This window comes from Aspergillus sclerotioniger, assembly GCF_003184525.1.
Source record: "Aspergillus sclerotioniger CBS 115572 chromosome Unknown BO94scaffold_25, whole genome shotgun sequence".
In the NCBI taxonomy this organism is placed as follows: domain Eukaryota; kingdom Fungi; phylum Ascomycota; class Eurotiomycetes; order Eurotiales; family Aspergillaceae; genus Aspergillus; species Aspergillus sclerotioniger.
The window spans coordinates 314,367-324,695 of record NW_020291015.1 but is presented as its reverse complement, the minus strand read 5'-3'; positions in this window follow the sequence as shown (position 1 = coordinate 324,695).

Below are 10,329 nucleotides of genomic sequence, written 5' to 3'. Positions count from 1 at the left end.
TTGAAGAAGTTGCAGGACCGCGGGGACATTCGCGGCCATCCTCGTTCTGCCCCGGCTGGTCCTCACCGCCTTGGATCTTACTGCCATTATCGATTACATTACTCCCTAGACGCTCTTCTATCCCCAAATCCTCTATTGCGTCTAGTAAATTGAACGTAATTCAGGTATAGATCACCCATCTAAAGCTGAGCCTTGTTACCCGCCACTTATCCTCTCAAGATCGCACGGCCTGGTGATACCACTGGGTCACAATATCGCTCTCTTCGGTAGAAGAGATCTCCCTCTCCTTTCGCAAGGCAAGTCGCTTGGCCACCTCATTTGCCTCCTTTAGACTCACCAGCTTCCTCTTATGTGGGTTAGCGCTGGCTTGTTCGCAAGCGGTCCTGTAGATCGCTTGCCGCTCACTCTCCCGCTTAGTCGGATAATCCGGGTCGAATGACTCAGGCTGCCGATCCAGTACACAACTGCTCTCCTTGTTTCTTGCCTCCGATTGCCTTCCGTCTATCAGAATAGGTGGCGGGCTTGACAGTGCTTCCGCTACCCAATTGTCCACTGCCAACTCCAAAGGCGTGCTTCCGGTGGCATTCTCCCGGTACAGTAGATCAGGACGATATCTCGCCATAGTCTTGAAAATTCTCGGGTATTGCTGCTTGACCGCTTCATGAAGTGGTGTATTCCCAGTGCCGTCGAACATTTCCAAGTGCTTCTGGCCTGTTGGTTGAGCAAATTTGAATAAACAGCGTACTACAGCCAGTTTGCCGCTCGTTTCCCGTCGACGATCGAATCCCCATCCACTCGACCTTGTTCGCCAGGGCCACTGACTTCGATGCATCCAGCGAGCGATTGGAGTAAGTGATCCAGGATCGTCTGATGAGCGCTCAGTCAGCAGCGATGGAATCAATCGGGTATCAAGCAGGGCGAGCAGCCTCTCCATGTTGCCTGGCTCGTCTCGAGCGCTGCCATTGATGTCGGAGAGTAGCAGATGAACCAGGTTGTTGCCTTTACGATCGCGGGTTGCCTGATTGGCCCCGGCGCTGATCAGGATGTGGGCGAAGTCTGCCCGGTCAAGAGAGAATGCAAGAGCCAGGGGCGTATGCCCTGCAGCCGACTTGGTTTCGATGGACTGCGGGACGCGCCTAACGAGGTATTCAACTAATCGGCATGACTCCTGTGTAGGCTTTGAAAGTATAGCGCAGTGTAGGATAAAGTCATCTGTTCATGGCTATGTCAGCAGGTACAACTCACAGGGCGGTGGAATTGGCATATACTCTTGGACTGAATCCAGCCCGTGAGTGGTCCTTCCACGTCCTTCATTGACTCCGATAGTAGTCTCAACTTGTCGTCCTGTCCATGGTCCTTGATAAACCCAGCGTAATTCTTGACAGGAGCCGAGCTGAGAAACCATTCCACACATGGTAAGGACCCTAGAAACGCAGCAGTGAGCAAGGGGGTCTCTTGTTCTGCACGTGGACTAGTCATCCCTCTCCCTGCCGTGGCCCAGTCTGCTCGTTTCTTCCCATGAATTGAAAGGCCTTGGTAGAAATTCAGCCTCTTCTTCTTTACCTTGATACCATAATCTTGAAGTAGACTGTTAATTAGAAGAGCTGCTTCTGTATATTTTATTATTATCTTCAGACAGTCTAAATAATCCTTTTTTATTGCTAGTTAAAATATACTTATCGAGACAGTGTATATATGAGTTTCAACTGTATTGTCTCTTTGAGTTAGTTCTTGTCTAGGCTGAAGTATAAATCTAAGTAGATCCACATTATTTGTCCAGACTGTATGGTATACAAGATTGTCTAAACCTGAATCTATGTTGGTGAATATAGAGACTAGGCAGTCCTAAAAAAGGACTTAAAAAGGAGATATCTTACACTCAACTTGTACAACTGTCTCTCCTATATTCTTAATAATAAACCTGTTATTAATAATTTTATTATATATATAAATTTCCGCATCTTCATGAAAGATCTCAAGATTTATCTTAAATCTTTTATAGATATCAGAGTCTTTCTTTTTAAACTGTGCGTGTATAATCTCCAAGATGGTTTTCATAATGTATTGGTAGTCACAAAGTACTTGTTACGGACCCCTGCTAGTTAAAGCTACTAGCAAGGCGGACTCGTCAGGCAGAAGGCAATGTCCGGACGGGCAGCAACTCTTATCGAGTAGAATCCCGATCTGAGTAACCGACACCCGGGACAGCCACGTATCACGTGACCATAGGTATATAAGATGGTATATAAACGGGTATATGGTATATGGTATATAGTATATAAGAAGATATATAACTTGGTATACAAAGAATGGATATATAAGGACACTCTTTCATGTACTTAGCTAGTTCTGTTCTTCGTGCTCAATAACACTGTCTTTAAGTAACCATATGTTTAGAAAGCTTAGCGACAATACTTGTCTCCACTCACTTATAGATAGCTACGCGGCACTATTCGGCCTTACTTCTCTTCCTTTGTTCAAGACCAGTTGTCCTTAGATAGTCATCCGCCTGACACTACCTCGACCCAGTTCGAAGGTACGTATACCAGTGAAGCTAAGCTAACAGGAACAGGGAAGCGATCCTAGGGTTTGACAGTACTGTAATGAAAAATAGCGAGAACCTGTTTTAGTCATGTACAGCGATCTGTAATAAGCACTGATAATTCTTATTATTGTCTGTTACAATAAGTGTGAGGACCTTGATAATATCTAAATCACCCCGCCAGACTCCTTGAAACTTGATAATGTTAGTAACCTACAGGTGGTATATAAGATACTTTAGATGGAAGATATCACTTACAGTTCTAAGTATGCTTTCTTCTTTGTGTCAGTTAAGTCTGGTATAGAGAAATTAGATTTTACCTTAAAAGGTTTGACTCTGGGACTCTTGGGGTTAGAGATCATTATTTTACTGTATTTCAGGCATTGCGGAAACAGATCATTATATATTTTAGCCTTTCTTTTTAAAAAGATAATTTCAAGCCTCTCAAACTTGTCTAAAAGAGTATAGATTACTAATAGTTTTTATTTTAATCTTTGATAATTCTTATTATTCTTGACTGCTATTACATATTTCTTTTTATTCTTTTCATACTGCAGTTATGTTTTATATATTATCTTTTTTACTGTCTATATCTGGTGAGACGGCCGTTCAACACAACTGAAGTTGTATTGGTGCTAACTACTCTAGAAATTTAAGTATAAAGAGGAAAAAAGAAAAACAGAAAATGTTGTGAGCATTTATTAAAGAAAAAACAATACTGATAATAATAAAATAAATAGAACAAACAAGATAACATAAATATGATATAATATCTGGTAGAGCTGCTGTTATATCATCTCTTTATTTAATCTAACTATCTTTAGTCAGAAAGATATTATTATTATCATTATAATCTACAGCAAATTTATCTTTTTCAGCTATAATAATCTATAATACTAATCTTTTAAAAGGCCCTGAATAATCTGGATAATAAGTATAAAAGTTATATAAATAAAATAATATATTCTTGAAATTCTTAATAGAATAAGATTTATAGTTATTCTTATTTAATTTAATCTATTTAGCCCGGTATTATAATACACTAAATCATAAATAACTCTTTAATATCTATTTAACTTTTTATTCAGTATAATTATTAACTTTAATAAAAGGTACTTAATTAAAGACTTATCCAGACAGTAATTCTAAGATACTGTATAAATAAAACTTATTAAAATAAAAGATCAAGTAGACTTTAATACTTTTAAACAGCAAAACTCTAAATATATAATTAATCCTTTTAATAATAAATATTAAATTATACCAGCTTTTTAAGAGTTTTTTAAATAGTTATTTCCAGTATTAATTACAGATATTAATATATATCTTATCTTTAATAATAAAATTTATAAAGTAATATTACCAGTTAGCTATACAAATTTATACTTATTAAACTATTTATATACTATTTTTAACTAAATTCTATATTTATTTTATATAACAGGCTAAAGCTTAAACTTATTATTTATTAATAGTATCTGTAATAAAATTCTAAAAAAGAATTTAATTAAAGAAAATATAGAATTTATATTCTTACTTAATTATAAAGAGTAATAATTCTATAGATTTTTATAGTAAGACTATAAAGATAAAGTTAATTAATAATAGAAATTCAGACTAATTATCTTAATAATAATTCATAAAGAGAATAAGCTTTTATATAATATACTACTTTATAATCTTTATTTACTCATCAATCTAGAGATGATAAGTAATTAAAAGTTTAAGCTTAATTTATAATATATAACAAAACTTACTCTAAAATTCCAATATACATTATTCTCTGTAATCTGATATAAGAATATTTAAAGATTCTAATTAAAAATATATTTATTTTAAAAAGAATTAAACCATTTCTTACATAAAGATAAATTTTATATAGAATATTAAAATAACTTATTTATTTAAATAATTAATTATCATAAATATAGTATTAAAATTATAACAGTCTTTTAGAAATGTTTAGAAATTTATTAATAAGTATTATCTTAATTAATCTAGAATTAGTAACAGTTATAGAAACTCTAAAAAAGATCTTTGTCACGGTGCCTGCCTGTCTGAATCCTGCCTGACCTTTTGTGTGGTTGCCTGATCCCGTTCCCGTTCCCGAAAAACGTCCTTATATAGCGTGCGCAGTGTAAAGCCATTGGCTTTACATCCTAGTCCTTTTACAAATAGTGCAGCGGGATGTACCTGGAATGCGCATCCAGTATGCTCCGTGACAATCTTATTATATATTCTTTTAACTATAAATTAAATAATTATTAAGGTAATACTATATATCCTGATTCTATATATTCTAATAATATTAGTAGTTTATAGAATTAATATCTTTATTTAATCTAAATAAGTAAATAATAATTAATAATAAATCTTATCTAGTAACTGGATATACAGGTTTTTATTATTTAAAATTACTAATAAATTATTAAATAGAATAAATCTATTCTTTATAATATATTCTTCTTTTACTCGGCAAGCTCGCTGCTAGTAAAGCTCTAATAAAAAATATTTTTAGTTAATTATTGAAAAAGCTAATTTATTATTTATAAGTATTTTTTATAGAAATAACAGTAATTACAGATTTAAAGATTATTAAAAAAGTATCAATTTTATCTGTGAAATACTCTAAAAATAATAAGGTTTATTTACAATACTAAAATAATATTTATTTATTTTTTTTCTTATAAATTAAGATATCTATTAGAGTGTCATGCTTTCCAGGATAAAATTAGATTAAAAAATAATAATAATAAAAAGTTCTGCTTATTATGCTTAACAGATATTTAATTACTTAATAATTATAAAGTATTTTAAGATTTGGTAATCAGTCAGAATACTAAAATAATTTAGATACTAAAGTTCTTTTAACTCCAGTCTTTATTTTTTTTAAAACTTAAATAATTGCTAGTAATTTTTTATTAAAGATATTATAATTAGTTTAATAAGTGATATAATCTTAGAATAATAAATTATTGAATACTAGATTTCATTAATTAGCTATAACAGTATCTTAGTAATAATTCTATTTATTATATCTATTCTTATACAGATAAAGAGCATGGAATCATAATAAGCTAAAATAAATATTAAGATTAAGATATTCTTAAAGATTTGAAAAGTTTTAATATAAATAAGACTCTAGTTAATGATAATATTCTTCTAGATAAGTTATATCAGAGACTGTATTATTCTATTATAAACTTTAATAAATTATTGATAAAAATTATAGAAGTTTAAAAAGAATTAGATTTTTCTAATAATTATTAAGATTATTTATTTAATAATTATAGTGATTTTTACAGGGTTTATATAAATATTATCTATAATTATTATAAATTTAAAATATTTAATTTTGATAATATAAAACTTATATTTATAGATAGCAGCCTGTAATCCTACTATCTATAACTTTTTAAATATTAATTATATATATAACTCATATTCATCTGTATTATTACTATAGATTAATATATTATTAATGTAGATAATAATAAACTTATCTAAATATTTTATTAAGATTTTATTAATAAGTTACTGAAAAGCAGCAGATCCGTTTATAAGTCAAAAAGAAAGAGTATAATATTTAAACAAGCTATATTATACTTAAAATATAATAAGATTTTTAAAAATAAGATTTATCTTGATTTAATAAAAATCCTGTTTAATATTAAGTTTAATAAAGATACAGATCTTCTTTAAGCTTACAAGCCATTAAAATCAGAGATATAAAAAAATATAAAGCTTGAGATAATAAATTTTTTAATTAAACTTTTAATAATATAATTATAAGTCACCTGTGGCTTTTTTATTCTTATCTTCCAAAAAAATAATATTTAACAGAGTTATTTATCTCTTTTAGTTAAATCTTATAATTATAGTATTAAAAAAAAGATAAAGTATCTAAGTTTTTTTTAAAAAAATATTTATTAAGTCATAATATTGCTGGAGTAGGATTTTCTTAATCTTTTCTTTTTTAATTATATATAGAATCTCCAGTTTCTCTGTAATAACTTTTTTTAATTATATTGAATAAAATAATAGAAATCTTTATTTTAAGATTCTTTAAATACTACTAGAAGCTAGCTGCTTTAATAAAAATGATTTTTTTCGTAAAAAATCTTAATTAATATAAATACTAGCTTTATTTTCATGATATCAAAGAAGTAATAGTATTGTTAGACGCCTCAGGCAATCTTGTAACAGACGACGCGCCTTTCCAGTACGCCAGGGTCACAGAACTTATAATAAACTAAGCCATCTAATTAAGCAACTTATATAATCAGATAATCTAGTAAAATATCTATTATACTAACTACTAGAAACTCCAGAAAACCAGTAATCAGTTTAATATCTATATATATATATATATTATTTATATCTTATAAACTTATAATATAAGACTTAGTCTAATCTTTAAAATTAATCTTATATTATTTTATATCTTCTTATATACTTCTAATAGTTTTAATTATTCTCTCTATAAAAAAGACCTGAAATTAAAAATAATATCTCATACTTGAGATATAATCTTAAGAAAAAACTTATTTGACTTATTAAGTAATCTAATTATCAAGTCTTTATATTCTGAAAAATTAAACTCACAGTATAATAAATATTTTATAAGAGTAACCAAATTAATTAACTATCTAAAAAATAATAAAATTAATAACATAACTATTTTAAAGCAGAAACTGTATTAAAAAAAATAAAGACTAAAAAGCTATAACTATAGAGATAACTAATAAAACTAGATAAGATACTAGTTAAAGAGAAATATAAGATAAATTAAAATATACTAATCATAGAATCGAGAAATAAATTTTCTAATTACTTGCTTAGTTAATAAAGAAAGACTTTCTTTCTATATTATAATCTTCTATCTTAACTAAAGATTACAAGATTATTTATAAAAATAATATCAAATATAAAACATTATAGAAATAGTATAACTGAATACTGCTATTATATAATAAAGTTAAGAAGTTATTTTAATATAAATAGTTATTACTTTATAAATAATAAAATAAAAATAATTAATATTATATTTTATCTTGTATCTGCACTCTTCTTATTATAAGAATAATATATTACGAAAATATTCTTTATAATATAAAAAGAATCCTACTTAAAAAGATTATTAAATCTTTTAATTACACTAATTAAATAAAATTATAAATTTATAAAGAAATATTAATTAATATTATTAAAATATTAGATAGAATCTATAGTAATTAGTATAAGAATTTACACAGTATATTTACTAGTAATATGTCAAACCCTAGGATCACTTCCCTGTTCCTGTTAGCTTAGCTTCACTAGTATACATACTGTTGAACTGGGTCGAGGTAATATCAGACTGATGACTATCTAATAATAACTGGTCTTGAACTAAAGAAGAGAAGTAAGGCCAGATAGTGCCATACAGCTATCTATAAGTGAGTGCGGACAAGTGTTGTCATTAAGCTTTTCTAAATATATAGTTACTTAAAGATAATAAGATTGAGCATGAAGAACAGAACTAGCTAAGTATATGAAAGAGTGTTCTTATATATCTATCCTTTATATACCAAGTTATATATCTTCTTATATACTGTATATCATATACTATATACCTGTTCATATACTATCTCATATACCTATGGTCACGTGATGCGTGGCTGTCCCGGATGTCGGTTACTCAGATCAGGATTCTACTTGATAAGAGTTGCTGCCCGTCCGGACATTGCCTTTTGCCTGACGAGTCCGCCTTGCTAGTAGCTTTAACTAGCAGGGGTCCGTAACAGGGGAGAGAAAGTGTCTCTACTTTACAGAAATATTAAGATAAAATAATCAAGCCAGAAGCTTGATCATCACAAACTAAAATCATTTATTATTAAAGAAAGAAAGGGGCCAGTCAATTACAAGTTGAGACTACTGAAATCAATGAACAAAATTTACCCAGTGTTTTATATCTTATTATTGAAACCCGCACTAAAAAACACTAGAATCACAGAGAATGTGGAGATTGATAACAATACTGAATAAGAATATGAAGTCAAAAGGATTCTGGACTATAAGAAGATTAGTGGTAAATTACATTACTTGATAAAATAGAAAGGATATGGTACCTCAGAAAATACATGGGAATCTATCAAGAATTTAATAGGCTGCCACCAGCTTATGGAACAGTACTATTAACAGACAGGTCAAAGTTCGCCTAGAAGAAAGGAGAGTCAACCAGTTGAGACAAACTAAACTCGGATAAGGCGGCTAGTTTGACACTATCACTCACAGCAGTACTAGCCTCAGCCTCGAATGCCGCAGCCTTTTATTCGCGCAATCTTTTTTATGCTTCATACTTTTTCTACTCTTGCTTTTTGAGCTCCTCTAGCTCCTTAATTTTCTTTATATCACGAGCTATAAAATCGCCGGCTCATTTCTGTAATAACTGTTTTTGTTTCCACAATTAAAGAAGCTTTATTAGAATAATCTCTTCTTCTTCTTCAATGGAATTTTAAGCCTTGATTAAACACTTCCACTCGGTGTCAGAGAAGGAAGGATCAGGTATTTTATAATAAATATTATTTATCTTAATATACTTATTATAATAATCAGAGCTCTTGGGTTTGATGCACACCTTGTGCAGGCGAATGTAATGCTTGCAAGGGAAAACCGCAAGAAAACTGTTACGGACCCCTGCTAGCTGAACGACTAGTGAGGCGGACACGTCAGGCAGAAGGCTACGTCCGGACGGATGAGAACTCTTATCGAGTAGAATCCCGATGTGAGTAACCAATACCCGGAGCCGTCACACAGCACGTGACCACGATGGGCATGTCACTGACAAGCTACAACATGTCGGCGCTACGACAGGACATGGCAGCAACATGAAATAACAGATCAAGTGGTATAACATGTCATAGCGATGCCATAATAGAGAATAGGATATAAGGACACTCTTTCATGTACTTAGCTAGTTCTGTTCTTTATACTTAATATAATTATCTTTAAGTAATCATATGTTTAGAAGCTTAATAATAATACTTGTCTGTACTTACTTATAGATAGCTACATAGCACTATCTAGTCTTACTTCTCTTCTCTTATTCAGGATCAGTCATCTTTAGATAGTCATCAGTCTGACTCTGTCTCGATTCAGTTCGAAGGTACGTATATCAGCAAAGCTAAGCTAACAGGAACAGGGAGAAGCAATCCTAGGATTTGATACATTGAGCACCAGTCAGTACGAGTGTTATCCAGTAACAATTATTTATTATATTAACTACTTTAAACTCATCGCGTGCTCTATAGCAGCAGGGCCTGACAATACAAGAACTGATGGGTATGGTTAGTCAGTTGTAAGAAAGCATCACTGTCTTAAAATAACAGAACTAGTTACTTAAAGGTTACTTAGCAGTTAAATCTATTAAGATCTAACCACCAGAACTATTTAACAGCAATCGAGCGAAGCTCAGGGCTTTCTTGATCCAGTTGGACTTGTATCTCGGCATAAACAGAGAAAAGCTCAGAAACAAGATTAATAAGATTCTTTTTACGTTTATCTACCTGACTGGAACAATATTTAATCAATATGAACTATATATCTACAAGTATCAAGAAAAGTCAGTAAATAATCAAGATAATAATATAAAGTAAATCTTTACTAGTTATACTAGATTTAAACAATGTCTTAAACAGATATTTAGAGATATTAATATAGTATATAATATTAAGTAAAAGTTATAATAACTTAAGCAGACTGAATCAGTATCTAAATATACTTCGGAGTTTTTATAAGTTATTAGT